The sequence below is a fragment of the Falco biarmicus genome, chromosome 9 (genome assembly GCF_023638135.1).
Source record: "Falco biarmicus isolate bFalBia1 chromosome 9, bFalBia1.pri, whole genome shotgun sequence".
Taxonomy (NCBI): Eukaryota; Metazoa; Chordata; class Aves; order Falconiformes; family Falconidae; genus Falco; species Falco biarmicus.
In genome coordinates this window covers 28,173,518-28,183,678 of record NC_079296.1, presented here as the reverse complement: position 1 = coordinate 28,183,678, position 10,161 = coordinate 28,173,518, and the positions used below count along the sequence as shown (strand labels likewise).

Here is a 10,161-nt window from a genome sequence, read left to right as displayed (position 1 = left end):
CGCTTAGGCTTTGTCACTAAGCATTGAAATTGTTTTGTTTGTTCTGAACTACGAGCAAAAGAAACTAGGGTTTCTTTTCACAGCTAACAAAGGTTAGGCAAGTATCGCTATGCGATGCATTTCCCTGGTAGGGCATCAAGTCAGGGAGATTCTCTCTACCAGTATTAGAATTTCTCCTTTATTTAGCAGAAATGAAGCTGCTAATACTATAAACAAGCTGATATCAACAGATACACGGTACTTTCCATTATTTCCTCCTACAGTCACATACACTCACACACTTGCACTTGTTACCCAGTTAGGAGATGGGAAGGGCTGGCGTGTGCTGTGTTTGCCCAGCAAACCAGCTTGGCATATTCATAAGGGAAGGAGGAGCTTGGGGAGACTATTGGTACACAAACATGATTTAACAGGAGCAAATAATGTGGATTGTTGATGCCATAGCACTCTTGCTGAGACTACTTCTGCCTGTGACTATAGCCTGAGGACTTTAAGGTATGAGGAACGTTCCAGCAAACATGGGACCCTGGAGAAATTACTGTCCTCTTCAACCCAAGGTCAGGCTGTCACTTGGAGCTTTTGCTCTCAGTATTGCAAATTATATTTAAAGCAGCAGATGGGTGTCTTGAAGACAAGTTGAAAATTCCATTGTTGTCGATTCAAGCTCAGTTTGTAAAGACGGTATGCTTAAAGTTCCTGTATGTCTTTGCATGTCTGTAATTTCTTTGGTTATACAGACTATGAATTGGGGGGTAGGGTGCGTGGATGGGAAGTGTTCCAGGGTAATATCGTTTAAGTTAATAGGACTGTAGCTTAGCCCATAAGAGGATGAAACACTTGAAATCTCCAAAGTGTACTGACCTGGTATATTTTTACGCTGTGTGGTATTGTTGCTTGGAGAAGTTCCTTGATGCTAAAAATAATCATTTCTACACTGTTTTCTATCTCCAAGGTTACTAAATCTTTTTAACCTAAGCATAATTAAGATTATACCTACAGGATATATTTTTAGCATGTTAGATTTTCTGTGATGTAATGTTGTTCCAGTAGACACAGCTGAGTTCAGAGGAAGTCTGCTCTGTGTGAAAGAGAACAGAAATGAAATCAGTAACTTCCACAGGCAGTTGCTCTCTTTTGCAGCTCTTAGCGTTGGTCCAAAAACTTTGCTTAATGACCCACAGCTCTTTAAAGACCAGTCATCAATTTAGAGAAAGAAGGTCCATGTAAACTTTTAAGAAATTTGAAATGCAAGTTAAGAAGTTTGAAAATTGACATTTTTTTCTAGTGGGTTTGAAACTAGAATTTATTCATTGAATTAACTTTTTACCCTATTTTCATGCTCCAGAGTCTTTTAAGAAGTAGATTGAAACTAGACTGAAAACCAAAAATTAATGGAATTGATGTGCCTCTCGGCTCAGATAATGCTTTTAGACCTCTGAAATTAGTTTTTTGCATGTTGTATTTCCATGTATTGGCTATGTCACACGAAGGCCCGCTGTCAGCCTGTGATCCAGATAACAGACCGGCTATCCTAGAAGCGTGACAGCCAGGCTGCTGCATGTGTCGGGTATTTGTCCTGCAGACTGTTTAAATGACAATCTGCTCACAGCCAACTGCCTGTGGCTGTCAGCAGTTATCTGTCCCTCGCAGGGCCCTGCTGGGTGCAGGGGGGCTCCGCTGCCCAGCATGAAGCCAGGGCTGAGCCGGGAGGCAGCAGTTGATGTCCTACCCAGCTGTGCCCCCCTCCCTACCCCAGTGTCACCCAGAGCTGCCGGTGAGGGGACAAGCTTTTTGCTTTGTGAGTGCAATTGCTGCCGTAGAATGAATTATCTGCTGGAAATATCACCGGCAGGACGCAGATGGGTGGAAATGCCTTATTCCAAGCATGGCGAGCACACCTGGGGAAGGGTAGCACCATGCAAGTAACAGGGTCTTTGCAGATGAGAACTGATTTCAGAGCCTGCTAGTCTGTAACTAAGCTAGTTAAGGTACCTGATTTGTGAGGCAAAAAAACTCCTTGTGCCAGAAAGTAGGTTGCACAAGAGCTTTTGAGATGTGAGTTTCCTTGGAAAAGAAACTCTTGTGCTGCAATTACTTAAAAAACCAGTCAAGCATATTTGCCTAGTCCTTCATGAATCTTTTCAGGTGGGAATATTTTTTCAGACTTAAATCTTTCCTTCTGCCTACTTTCCTACCTGTTCATAGAATTTCATCCCCTTTGTAACTTCCTTTTTCCAAAGGATGTTTGGGTGAAATACCGCAATAACTATTACCTATATACTGAAATGATACTGAAAAATATTGATATAACTGAAAAACTGGAATCACTATTATAGAAAATAGTTTATTAAATAGATAATTGATAGAATTTGTTTTATTGATGCTGTCGTAGTCAGACAAGTTGGAGGTTTTGAAGCGTTAATTTAATGACAGCATGAGAGATACTGACATATTTAACTTCAGAAAAAAATACTTTCAGTTTGAAAACACTTGGCCATCTGATGATGCTGGGAGATGTAGAAAGGCTATTTCTAGAACCAGGACTGTTGGATAAGAATATACTTACACATTTAAGTAGGTGAAGACACTGTTGAGACTATACAGGGAAAACACTGACAATACAAATGACAGTTTAAACTGGATGCCAAGTTGGAGATGCATTCATGGAAAAAGTGGATAAATTATGCTTCCTGCATGATGAATGATTACAGCATACATTTTGGTATATAGAAGAGCTCAAGAAGAAAAAGGTAAATTTGCTTTGAAATCATCTAGGTGTGTTTAGTAAGAAGGCAGACCTGTACATACAACACAGCATTGAAGTTAATCACTTGTAGTTGGTAGTGGGAAAAGGGGGAAGTCCACTGAGAGAAATAGGACTGGAAAGCCATTCATAACATGCAGTCAATATACATGAATCTATGGACCCTAGACTGATTTTTTCCCTTATTAATATATGCACAAATACTGTATTTCATAAAATAAAATAGTCTCTCAACTTTGAATTAAGTGTTAAGCTTGACACAACTGGAAATGATCAAACTTAACCTTTTCCCCAAAATTTATGAGTCAATGAAAGTACCAAAAAATAAAAATTTGTTTGCTTTAAATGTAGTGTTACTTCATTTTTTCAGCTAATTCAAAGAGAACTGAAATGGAGTGAAGAAGACTTTATGTAAGGCAAAAATACTAGAGCCTGTGGCAGAAATAAATGTCAATTGCCAGTAAACTAAGATACTGTATTTTCTAAAATTCAGGACTTCTCTGAAGTCTCCTTTTTCTCCCCATTTTTGTCAGTCTACTGAAGTACAAAACTAGAAAGGAACATGAAACCTCCCAGAGACTAAAGAAAGATGACCACACTGAAATGCTTGTATGCAAAGCCGTGTAAGGCATACATAAATTCACATGGAGAGAAATCTCATAGTGAGAATTTGAGAGCAAGTCTGAAAATATCTGAGAACTCACGTCTCTATAGATAGTTCTCTGTGGTGCTCGTGGACATGCATAAACTTGGAGAAGGCATGTACTGAAACGAGGTGGGGTGTAAATAGGCTTATACTGTTGCAAAGATTTAGTGGATTCCTTTTTGATAAAGTATAGTCAACAATCAAACACAAACTGGTGCTTAATTACTTCCCACAGCAAAGCTTACTTTTGTAGCTCTGTTAGAAGGAGAGCATTTTATGCTTCTAGAACACAGCAAAACAGGTGGGCTGAATTATCATGGGTATATTTATGGCTATGGTTAACAAGCATGCAAATTAGAAATGGTTGGGATTTTTAAGGTATCTCCCTTTTTGCCAGTGTCTTCAGATAGTCCCTCCGGGTGGATGCAGTCAGCTTCTCTTCTGCTATTGACTGAATGACATCTGATGGACAATGTGTCTATGTGCTGCCACTGGCTTTCTTCTGCGGATGCTCCCTTATTAAAGAATAGATCACTTAACAGAGGGTGAGTGGGTAGTCGGGCTGAATTCAGGCATTTTTAAAAGTATTTATTTTAAAGTTTTTCTTTTCCTTTTTATGCATATTTTCCACGTTCTGTCTACTTTTCTTCTTTTGAAGAAATATTAAAATTGAGTGACTTAACCTGGTTTAAATATGCACAGTTCTCTTTTGAAAATAGCTGCTTTGGGATGATTGTATATTTGTTTTGCTAGCAATGTTGTTGCATGCTAAATTAGGATTTAACAGGACAAAAATTAACTTTAGTCATAAAACCATACAGATGAGCTGTATGTATTACAGATGAGGTAGTACATTTCCTTTCTTCAGTCTTAATATAGCAATTATTGAAAGCCTATATGCATATTGTTAATTTCTTTTTCATATTTTGTTTCTCTCCTTTACTGATTTGGGGAGTTTGAAGTTTTGTTTGTTAGACGGGGTAACTGATACTTGCTATCCCTTAGTCATGTTACGTTTACTACTGATTGTCCTGATACTTTCTTCACTTTTTCTTCTTATAGCCTCTTAGATCTTTGAGGATAAGGATATTTTTGCTGTCTTTTTCTTCACTTCTACTTTCTTCTACTGGAGGCTCTTTTTATTAGCCTCACCCATCCCATTTTACAGAGCTCCTTTCTTTTCTAGGTATTGGTAGCCCCATAATATTAAAAGTGAGACTAAAGAGATGAAGATTGTTATTAGCTGCTCCTAAGAACTCTGTCCTGTGTAGCCAGTGAGGGCTCCCTGCTCTGTGAGAACATCGGAAAGTTGGAAATTTTTGCTTTGGTAAGCCATTATTAGGGATTGTCTGCCACTCCTGTCAGGTAAAACAATACAAAGATACTAAAAGATGCAAACCATAAGAATAAAAGATCAAAGGATTTGGAAATACCTCCAACACTAACGAACCCGCTAAAACCCAGTAATAATACTTATGCCTAGCTCTATTTGCGCTTGCTTGGAAGGAAAACCAAGAGCTCTGTTTCTAGCAGGGGAGTACCAACGTGCTGTGTGTGATGACAAATGATCTGAGAAGCAGACTTACAGGGCAGGGTGTTGCCTATGTTTGGGACTGTGATGGTTTTATTAAAAATTACCAAGCAAACTGAAGATCATCTGGAATTTGGTTTACAATATTTACAGCTGACATGGGTAATATAGCAGGTGCAATAAATAACCTGAGCAGAAAAAGCAACAGGTGTTTTGTGAACTAGGTACTTGGATAATGACCAATATGACATATTACTACTTAGGGTATACTTTTTTTTTGCACTAAGCTGTAGAGCTCATGAAGACTGTTTTTACTTTTAGTATGTTAATGTATCTTTGTAACATTAAATAAAAGTAGTGATAGAACCTTTAATGATATTATGAGATAATGGTATTGAAAGTATGTTAAACTTATAGAATAACACATTGCAAGCCTGTTATGGAGTTACACCTAATGAATACATAAACTAAATTGGCAGTTTAAGGTGTTTCAGAATAGGCCTTTGGGTACTGCTCCTTTCAAATGACACTTCAGTGCCCATCATTCATGCTGCTTCTGTTATTCTGAGGCTGAGTGGGAATTTGTTTGCATGTTTTGTGGAAGCTTTGTGGATTTTTAACAATAAGGGTGTTTCATATCTTTTGTAAAAATAGTTTTTCTTCAATAGCCAAGACTGTTTGGAAGAACAAACCTAACTAGAAAACTGATTGGCCTCTACAAAAAGATGCAATAACTCTTTTTTTTTTTCTTTTTTTTTTCTTTTTTTTTTCCTTTTTTTTTTGTCAGTTTTAATGAACATCACTAATTCTGTTACCGGTTTTACGCAAAACCAGTAAATAACTAACAGGTTGTTCTGCAGATGTGTCATCTGAGCGCTATGATTCCTATATCACAAAAATAAGAGATGAACAGAGGCTATGAAACTTTAACATGAATGGAGAAGAAAAGTCAGTAGAGATCACAAGAGGGTAGTGGTTGAGTAACAGACAAGATAAATGATTTTATCTGTTGCACTTAAAAACAAAATAGTATCAGGATCTTTGAGGAAATTACACTGAAGTAGAAGAGGAACCGGCAATAGAGACATGATCTGATGCAAGAAGCAGCAAAGAAATGAAAGGGACTTGTATTGGAGCTGAATGATAGAGGTGATAGTAATGTTTACTGACGGGTAAAAAAAAAAAAAAAAAAGTGCAGAAGAACCACAGTACAAAAGGTGTTATCTTAGAGGTGATACACAGGTTTTGGGTGACAAGATCTGTGAGTATCGGTATAGACACAGGATAGTGGTATCCTCTGAGCAGCGGGTTACAAATATTTAAAACAAGACAAGGAAGTAAGATGAACAAAGGAACTTAAGTCACTTTTATACAAAATGCATTTCATGTTTAAGGTTAAGGAACAATACTTGTTTGCAGCAAGTTGAAGCTGAAGGCCATCTCATCTTTTTCCTAAATACCAAAAGTAATTCTTCCTTTTTCAGAGAATTGCATTCTTTAAAAATAATGCTCCATGCACACAAGTATTGTATAGCTTGTTGCTTGTTTGTTGGTTCCCTCAGGAGTCATCCAAGAGGTATGCTTTTCAGAGGAATTGTTTTGGGTATCTAAATTAAGCATTTGAACTTCAGCTATTGCAAAACCTGGAGATGTGGGGAGGACTTGGTCTGCTGTGTGGTGAAAACTGTCAAAGTCTGAGGTGATTGCAATGTGGGATGAGTGGGCCAAGGGGCTGAAAGCTGTAGGGGGGAAAAAAATTACCTAGCACCTTTAGCACTTTGGTTATTTTTCTTTCTCTAATGCCTGGCCCCTCTTTTCTGCCCTCCTTTCCAGAAGGAAGCTGTCCTAATCACTTGGATCAACCTCCCTTTTTAGAGAATTCTGGTCCCAGCAATTTAATGTGTTCACTGTCTTTCTGGAGACGTTCACTAATTATCGTCTGTTGCAGAGGTGCTGGGCATGAAGGGCTGGGTACCTGCTGCCCCTCGTCCCAGGGCTGCCAGCTGGAAGGTGGTGACATGAGCCAGCACACTGGGACTAAATGTCTAGGAAAGCCTGAGGACTGTTCAGCCTATCCCTGCTAAGGCCAGTGTTTACACACAAAGTTTCTTGAGGCTGATGCCCTCACCTAAACACCCCCAGACCATGCCCCTAAGCAAACATGGAAAGGTGACTTTGATATTGTTCTTGAGACTGGTGATGGGATGGCCTGTTTGTTTAAAATATTTGAGATGTTTTCATACTGATTCTTTCTGTGGAAGCAAGCTACAAAGGCTTCTAATGCCTGTAGGCTTGTTCCCAGGCTCACTGACTTTTCCTACAGGCGGTTTCCTTTCCCCATCCCAAAGCCAAGAGGTTCTGGTCCTGGATTCCAGTGTAATCACCTTGGTTCCTTTTGTCTTCTGGAAATGGAGTTAATGTGTCCCAGTGCTTGCTCATTCTTGCTCCTTTTCTGAGTCCCAAAGGCAGCATACCTCATCTGCAAAACAGCAAATTTGAGACACCTATGAAGTTTCATGGGTTTAGATGCACACAAACACACATACAACTTGTGTAAACTTAGAGGAGCAAGACGGTTGAGACTAAGCTCTTCCTATGGCTGGGAAGATGATGGATATTTAAGAAGTATTTTGTTCCTACGAAGTTGCACAGGATGCTTGGGTTTGTCCTAGGAGTAGAAGAGTGGCACTTCTTTGTTTTGCTGTTCTTACCCCTGGCTAAAGATGTGTGGAAACTACATCCTGAGCTCTTCGGTTTCCTCTTTTTTTTTTTTTTTTTTTCTTCTGTGTTTTCAAGCTTCCTCTTCACACTGTCTGGAGCCTTATCGGAGTACAAATGCCTGCCTCCGGGGCTGCTTTTTTTTCATCCGGTTGTTTTTTTCTTATGGAAATGACTGCGACACAGAATCCGCTGTTGCCCTTTGCTGGTCGTGGATTGCAGTTAGAGGTTTGCCCAAAGGCAGCTGAGTTCATCAGGCAGAACCTAACTGCTCTGGCAAATCTGGATCTGGCCATCTGTGGAAGGGGAAGTCTGCATCTCATGTCACATGAGGCTACAAAGTCCACCCTTCCCCTCCTTTTCAGAACCAAAGGGGGAAAATTTGTTTCATCGCTGTCTCTTACACCCAAACTAAATGGCTGCAAAATAGCATGCAATGTCATTCTCTGCTTCTGTAGCTGTGGAAATACTGTTCACGTATTTCTTGGTCCATCACTTGAAGTAGATCATCTTCAACTCAGAAATCTGTTCCCTGCAGCTCTTTGAAGGACCTGGGTATTTTCAGGTGCAGCGGACCATAACTACCACGGTTCAGAGCAACTCTTTCCCAAAGGGACCTTATGCTGCAGGTGACAACTTCCTTTTGTGCAAGAACAGCACTGCATGTTTCATGATCACTGACTAATGATGGCCTGTCCTTCCCCATAAAGGTTTCCTCTGTCTCCGTTTGAAGCTGAACTTCCTCAGGAAAAAAAAAAAAACTTACTGGCAGACTTGTATAAAAGAGCTTATTGTAGTTTGTCAGGTACATACACAGTTTTAAAGGACTTGAAATACATCAGTCTGAGCATCCATAAGAGGTGTTAGACATGACGTGGAGTCATGCCTACCTTTCTCTGAGGGGGGCCCGTAGATATCTTCCACTTGTTAAATTTTAATTCCTCAGCCTTTAGGGGAGCTCTTCCATAAGCCCAGCTGAGCTTCTGGAGTGAGTCTAAGCACAGCCATTTGCAAATAATTTCCAAATTCCAACCGTATTTTTTAAAACTACTATTCAGTGGGGTTTAGTTCATTTAATGTGGCACTTTTAATGCATCTCTTATTTCTTGTGATGACACTCTACCAGAAAATACGATTTGCAGAAGTCAGTGTGTGACTGGTACATAAGCTCTCATACTCTTATCAGTTTTTTTAAAAAAGTCAGTAGTGTTTCTTACTGATAAATCTGTGCAATTGACGTTTATGACAGTGAAGAGTTTTAAAGTTGCACTTGTTAACTGAGCGGTGTATGAACTACACCCTTATTTTTAAAAGATTTGGTGTTCAAGGTGACAAAATTACTTCTGCCATGCTAAACCCTCTAAAAATGTTGCCTCATTATCACTGGAGGTAAGATCAGTTCTCCCTTATTTGCACTGCCCAGGCCAATTTTTCTGACCAAGGTGATAAACACTTACATTTTTGAACCAAAGCTGACAGTAATTCAGAAAGAATTTAACTCACTAAAGCCTTAATTGTGTAGATTGCTTTATTTTGTAGATCCCTGTTTTCCTGTTCCCAGAGAGATTATAAACAGGAGCATCGTCTTACCAGTTTGCAGTAATACAGGCCGGGTCAATGTGAAGGAGAAAGAGCTGGTCTTTGTTTGCAATGGGGCTGCAATAACGGCAGGGACTTGAAAACCCACATCCAGATGTGGTTTTCCAGGTCCCTAGCATCAGGACCCTGCTCTTCCTGCCTCTCCCTAGGACAACTGGAAGCTGGTGGTGCCCAGCTGCAGGGCAGCATGTCCACTTGTCTGGCTGCAAAGAGAAGCCCCAGGAGCAGGAGGATGAGTTGGTAAAAGTGACATCTCTGAGAGTGGAGCTGGCTTTGGCACGAGCAGGGCATGGCAGCTGGCTGCAGGTGGTGGTGCCTTGTGCCCTGGTGACTTCACCCTCCAGGTGACCAGCAGGGAAGGTGCTGGGAAGCTGGTGGCTGCTGCTTTGAGAAGGAAATGAAAGAGACAGGGTGGCTGGCAACCTCCTTTGGGGTGGGAGGCTGACAGAACTGTAGGCAGGGGTGTGGGGACATGTGTGGTGCCTGGAAAGGGCCTGAACTTCAGAGGCTGCAGAGAAAAGTTGCTGAGAGTCCTCCAGCGCTGTCCTGTATTTATTTGTGTGGAGTCAACCTGGGAGGTGTGGGGGGGCTCCGTAAGGGTAAAAGGCAGTGGGGGGGGATCTGGGGGTGGGGGTCCCTTCAGGCCTTCCGGACAAGTAGTTGAAAATTGGCTTTCCTGGAAGCTCCCCAGGAGCTGCAGCCAGCAGTGCGAGTCGTTCCATGGGGCAGCTAGGTGCAGGAGGTGACCTATCAGCAGTTACTGCAGATTCATCTCCTTTCATGGCTTGGTGGTTGGGTTTTGTTTGGGGTTTTTTGGTTTGGTTTTTGTGCTGTTTTGGTTTTTTTTTTTTGCTGTGGGCTGGACCTCATAGATAGAAAGAAGGAAGGTCATGTCTTCTCAGG

The 10,161-nt window shown here is 40.7% G+C and overlaps 1 long non-coding RNA gene across 1 annotated transcript; it reads left to right on the top strand.

Annotated features, from left to right (window-relative positions):
• Positions 1–278: 278 nt before the first annotated feature.
• On the top strand, positions 279–9,818 carry LOC130154772 (uncharacterized). Its single transcript, XR_008823855.1, has 3 exons — positions 279–495; positions 3,808–3,955; positions 9,408–9,818. It is a non-coding gene; the product is annotated as an uncharacterized LOC130154772 (long non-coding RNA).
• Positions 9,819–10,161: the final 343 nt, after the last annotated feature.